This window comes from Oncorhynchus gorbuscha, linkage group LG08 (genome assembly GCF_021184085.1).
Source record: "Oncorhynchus gorbuscha isolate QuinsamMale2020 ecotype Even-year linkage group LG08, OgorEven_v1.0, whole genome shotgun sequence".
NCBI lineage: Eukaryota > Metazoa > Chordata > Actinopteri > Salmoniformes > Salmonidae > Oncorhynchus > Oncorhynchus gorbuscha.
The window spans coordinates 78,303,755-78,309,578 of record NC_060180.1 but is presented as its reverse complement, the minus strand read 5'-3'; the positions used below and the strand labels follow the sequence as shown (position 1 = coordinate 78,309,578).

Sequence of the window (5,824 nt, the reverse complement as noted above, 5' to 3'; positions counted from 1 at the left end):
GAGCTCTGGTCAAATAGAGCTCTGGCCAAATAGAGCTCTGGCCAAATAGAGCTCTGGTCAAATAGAGCTCTGGCCAAATAGAACTCTGGCCAAATAGAGCTCTGGTCAAAAAGGGCTCTGGCCAAATAGAGCTCTGGCCAAATAGAGCTCTGGCCAAATAGAGCTCTGGTCAAATAGAGCTCTGGTCAAATAGAGCTCTGGTCAAATAGAGCTCTGGTCAAATAGAGCTCTGGTCAAATAGAGCTCTGGTCAAATAGAACTCTGGTCAAATAGAGCTCTGGTCAATAATATGGCACCATGTTGGGAATAGGGTGCCATTTGGGATGCAAATGCAGACTGGAGTATGATGTCAGTATGATGTCAGAACTAGAGCTGTGCATGGTAGGAAGGGAACTCACTGTTGCATTCTGGGAAGGCCTGGATGTGTGCTGCAGCTCCAAACAGTAAACACAGCACGATGAACTCTGACCTCATCATCATCATCCTCTCTTCCTACCTGACATGACAAACACAAACACACACACACACTTTAAAACCTTAAATCCACAAATGACATCACATTTGCAGAGAATGACTATCTCACCTGGGTTCGTACAGATTCCTGAACAGTTCTACAGATGGATAGTTATACAGATGGACAGTTATACAGATGTCTGGACAGTTATAATATATGCAGATGGACAGTTAGGCAGATTCCTGGACAGTTATATAGATGGACAGTTATATAGATGGACAGTTATGCAGATGGACAGTTAGGCAGATGTGTGGACAGTTAAAGGGATGGACATTTATAGAGATGGACAGTTATGCAGATTCCTGGACAATTATATAGATGGACAGCTATACAGATGGAGCTTTATGCAGATGGACATTTATACAGATGCCTGGACAGTTATACAGACGGGCAGTTATACAGATGGACCATTGTGCAGATTGACAGTTATGGAGTTATAGTGGGGCAAAGTATTTAGTCAGCCACCAATTGTGCAAGTTCTCCCACTTAAAAAGATGAGAGAGGCCTGTAATTTTCATCATATGTACACTTCAACTATGACAGACAAAATGAGAAAAAAAAACACTATTCCAGTCAGCACAGAACACTAACCATCTGAACAGGAACGCCCCCAGTCAGCACAGAACACTGACCATCTGAACAGGAACGCCCCCAGTCAGCACAGAACACTGTCCATCTGAACAGGAACGCCCCCAGTCAGCACAGAACACTGTCCATCTGAACAGGAACGCCCCCAGTCAGCACAGAACACTGTCCATCTGAACAGGAACGCCCATCTGAACAGGAACGCCCCCAGTCAGCACAGAACACTGTCCATCTGAACAGGAACGCCCCCAGTCAGCACAGAACACTGTCCATCTGAACAGGAACGCCCCCAGTCAGCACAGAACACTGTCCATCTGAACAGGAACGCCCCCAGTCAGCACAGAACACTGTCCATCTGAACAGGAACGCCCCAGTCAGCACAGAACACTGTCCATCTGAACAGGAACGTCCATCACCCAGTCAGCACAGAACACTGTCCATCTGAACAGGAACGCCCCCAGTCAGCACAGAACACTGTCCATCTGAACAGGAACGCACCCAGTCAGCACAGAACACTGTCCATCTGAACAGGAACGCCCCCAGTCAGCACAGAACACTGTCCATCTGAACAGGAACGCCCCCAGTCAGCACAGAACACTGTCCATCTGAACAGGAACGCCCCCAGTCAGCACAGAACACTGTCCATCTGAACAGGAACGCCCCCAGTCAGCACAGAACACTGACCATCTGAACTAAAGTTGATTTTCGCAACTCTGTCTAAAACCGAAATATTAGCGGTGGCCAAAAATAGTTTTTGCTAATTGACTGGTCACCAAATGAGAGTGGAGACGATGCGCGTGCATATATTCAAATACTTCACACACACATTTACACGGCTTTAAAATGTGATAGACCCTAATGCATATTTGAGTCGGATATTAAAGATAACCGAGAGAGAGAGAGATTGATTATTTGTTTTATTGTTTATTTCACTTTTGTATAATATCTACCTCACTTGCTTTGGCAATGTTAACACATGTTTAACATGCCAATAAAGCCCCTTGAATTGAATTGAGAGAGAGGCAGATGGGCGAACTAACAGCAGAGATAGCAGCAGTTAGAGAGAGAGAGATGTAGATGGGCGAACTAACTGCAGAGATAGCAGCAGTTAGAGAGAGAGAGATATAGATGGGCGAACTAACAGCAGAGATAGCAGCAGTTAGAGAGAGAGAGATATAGATGGGCGAACTAACAGCAGAGATAGCAGCAGTTAGAGAGAGAGAGATGTAGATGGGCGAACTAACAGCAGAGATAGCAGCAGTTAGAGAGAGAGAGATGTAGATGGGCGAACTAACAGCAGAGATAGCAGCAGTTAGAGAGAGAGAGATGTAGATGGGCGAACTAACAGCAGAGATAGCAGCAGTTAGAGAGAGAGAGATATAGATGGGCGAACTAACTGCAGAGATATGCAGTTAAACTTTATAAACTCACCCAAAACTTATTCGTAACAGCGCGTGGAACCCTCGCCGAATCAGTCTCTCATCTCGTGGGGAGAAAGACAGGAGGAAAAGGAGAGGAATCAAATAATGTTCTGGATGTGCGCGAGGTTCGGGCGTCCCAAAGGAGAAGAGATGGCTTGCTCTCCCGTTTCTCTCTCGGTGAGCTCGAGCTGTTTTGATCCCTCCTTCTGTTCTCCTGTATGCATCCACGAGGAGGCGCCCTGGGTCCACAGGAGGTGTGTGTGTGTCTGTCTGAACATTCGTGCTCGTGTGTTGGCATGCTTATGCGTGTGAGCGTGCACTTGTGTTGGCGCGTGCCAGTACGCCTGTTAATATCCTTTCAGCATTCAGTGATATGACTCGTTTAGATTGCGCCTCGCAGCAGGGCTTAAGAGAGAGTTCAGCAGGATCTGAATTGACCATATGAGTGCTTATAGCCGATGCCTGGGGAGTGGGTTTAGCTCAGCCACAGACACAGACACAGACACAGACACAGACACAGACACAGACACAGACACAGACACAGACACAGACACAGACACAGACACAGTCACAGGCACAGGCACAGGCCCAGACACAGGCCCAGACACAGGCCCAGACACAGGCCCAGACACAGGCCCAGACACAGGCCCAGACACAGACCCAGACACAGGCACAGACACAGGCACAGACACAGCCACAGACACAGGCCCAGACACAGACACAGACACAGACACAGACACAGACACAGACACAGACACAGACACAGACACAGACACAGACACAGGCCCAGACACAGACATAGGCACACAGACACAGGCCCAGACACAGACACAGACACAGACACAGACACAGACACAGACACAGACACAGACACAGACACAGGCACAGGCCCAGACACAGGCCCAGACACAGCCACAGACACAGGCCCAGACACAGACACAGACACAGACACAGACACAGACACAGACACAGACACAGACACAGGCACAGACACACAGACACAGGCCCAGACACAGACACAGGCCCAGACACAGACACAGGCCCAGACACAGACACAGACACAGGCCCAGACACAGACACAGACACAGACACAGACACAGACACAGACACAGACACAGACACAGGCCCAGGCCCAGACACAGACACAGACACAGACACAGACACAGACACAGACACAGACACAGACACAGACACAGACACAGACACAGACACAGACACAGACCCAGGCCCAGACACAGACACAGGCACAGGCACAGACAGACACAGACAGACACAGACAGACACAGACACAGGCCCAGACAGACACAGCCAGACACAGACAGACACAGACACAGACAGGCCAGGGTGGGCGGGGCCATCAGTGCCTGTAAGTCTTGGTTGATGATGTCATCTGGTTGGAAATAGAACACACATGGCTGGATTCACAGGGAAATGGACTGGGATTAAACTAGGCACATTTTAGAGCTCTATAGAACACACACACACTAAACAACACTGTAATGACCTGTGTGTGTGATGTGTGTTTATATGTGGTGCTGAGGTGTGTGTGGAGTGTGTGTATGTAAGTGTGTGTGTGTTTATGTGTGTGATTATATGTGGTGCAGAGGTATGTGGTCAGGTACCTGTGGAGGGTCTGTTTAATCAATTGCTGTCAACATGCCTCAACATGCCACACACACACACACACACACACACACACACACACACACACACACACACACACACACACACACACACACACACACACACACACACACACACACACACACACACACACACACACACACACACACACACACACACACACACACACACACACACCAGATGTTTCTGGCGAGGGTTGCATTTTTCCTTAAAAAGAGAACAGAGAGAAGTGTGTGTGTGTGTGTGTGTGTGTATATGGGGGGGGGGTGCTTTGCTCTCCTCTTTTCAATGTGACTCATGAAGAAAGAATGACCCTCCTCCCGTGTCCTTTCCTCTCTCTCTAAATCCAAAATTAACCCTTTCCCCTTACCCCTTTCCCCTTACCCCTAATCCCTTTCCCCCTAACACTTACCCCTTTCCCCCTAACCCCTACCCCTTTCCCCTAACCCTTACCCATTTCCCCCTAACCCTTACCCCTTTCCCCTAACCCTTACCTCTTTCCCCATAACCCTTACCCCTTTCCCCTAACCCTTACCCCTTTCCCCTAACCCTAACCCCTTTCCCCTAACCCTTACCCCTAACCCCTAACCCCTTTCCCCTAACCCTTACCCCTTTCCCCTAACCCTTACCCCTAACCCCTTTCCCCTAACCCTTACCCCTTTCCCCTAACGCTAACCCCTTTCCCCTAACCCTAACCCCTTTCCCCTAACCCTTACCCCTTTCCCCTAACCCTTACCCCTTTCCCCCTAACCCTAACCCCTTTACCCCTAACCCTTACCCCTTCCCCCTAACCCTTACCTCTTACCCCTAACCCCTTTCCCCTAACCCTTACCCCTTTCCCCCTAACCCTTACCTCTTACCCCTAACCCCTTTCCCCCTACCACCTACCCTTTACCAGAACTGCCATGGACCTGGTGGGTCCCCTGGTAAAGGTCAAAGGGCACCAATATTTCCTGGTGATTTTAGACTACCCTCTACCCAGCGGCCCCATTCCCCTAAGAACTATGACGTCGAAAGGTATTGCCAAGGAGCTGGTGATGTTCTTCAGCCCAGTGGGAATAGTCGAGGAGATCCTCAACGACCCGGGGACCCCCTTCATGTCCCGGATCATGCAGGACTTGCAAGCTCCTGAAGGTAAAACAAATCTGCACATCTGTGTACCACCCTTACAGAGTGGCTCGTTGAAAGATTTAATAAAACCGTAAGGTAGTAGACCAGGATGGAAGGAGCTTCTACATCTGCATTGCTTGCTGTTTGGGGTTTTAGGCTGGGTTTTCTGTACAGCACTTTGATATATCAGCTGATGTACGAAGGGCTTTATAAATACATTTGATTTGAAGGAACTGGGAAGATTTGCTGCCATAAATGCTCATTTACATCCATAAGGGAGGTGGCCCAGGCGTCCACTGGATTCTTCCCGTTCGAGCTCCTACGACAACCCCGGGGCTTCCTGGGGATTGCAAAGGAGAGCTGGGAGACCAAGCCAAGCCCGCGTCACAGTTTCATCGACCATGTGGCTGAAATGGGTGATCGGATGCAAATGTCGTGGCCAATGTAAAGAGAGCAAATGGCCCAAGAAGCGCAGAGGAGGGTCTACAATCGGGGAGCTCAACCCAGAGAATTCCAGAATGTGGAGAGAGTTCTGGTACTGGTGCCCAAA

The 5,824-nt window shown here is 49.3% G+C and overlaps 1 pseudogene across 1 annotated transcript in view; it reads right to left on the bottom strand.

The window, feature by feature from the left end:
- LOC124042209 overlaps nt 1-2,689 on the bottom strand; it is an 84,467-nt pseudogene extending 81,778 nt beyond the window's left edge. The window contains exons 1-2 of the transcript XR_006840053.1: nt 2,531-2,689; nt 399-496 (exon numbers count right to left, since the gene is read on the bottom strand). The product of XR_006840053.1 is annotated as a collagen alpha-2(VI) chain-like (transcript). The remainder of the gene's footprint in view (nt 1-398; nt 497-2,530) is intronic.
- Nucleotides 2,690-5,824: the final 3,135 nt, after the last annotated feature.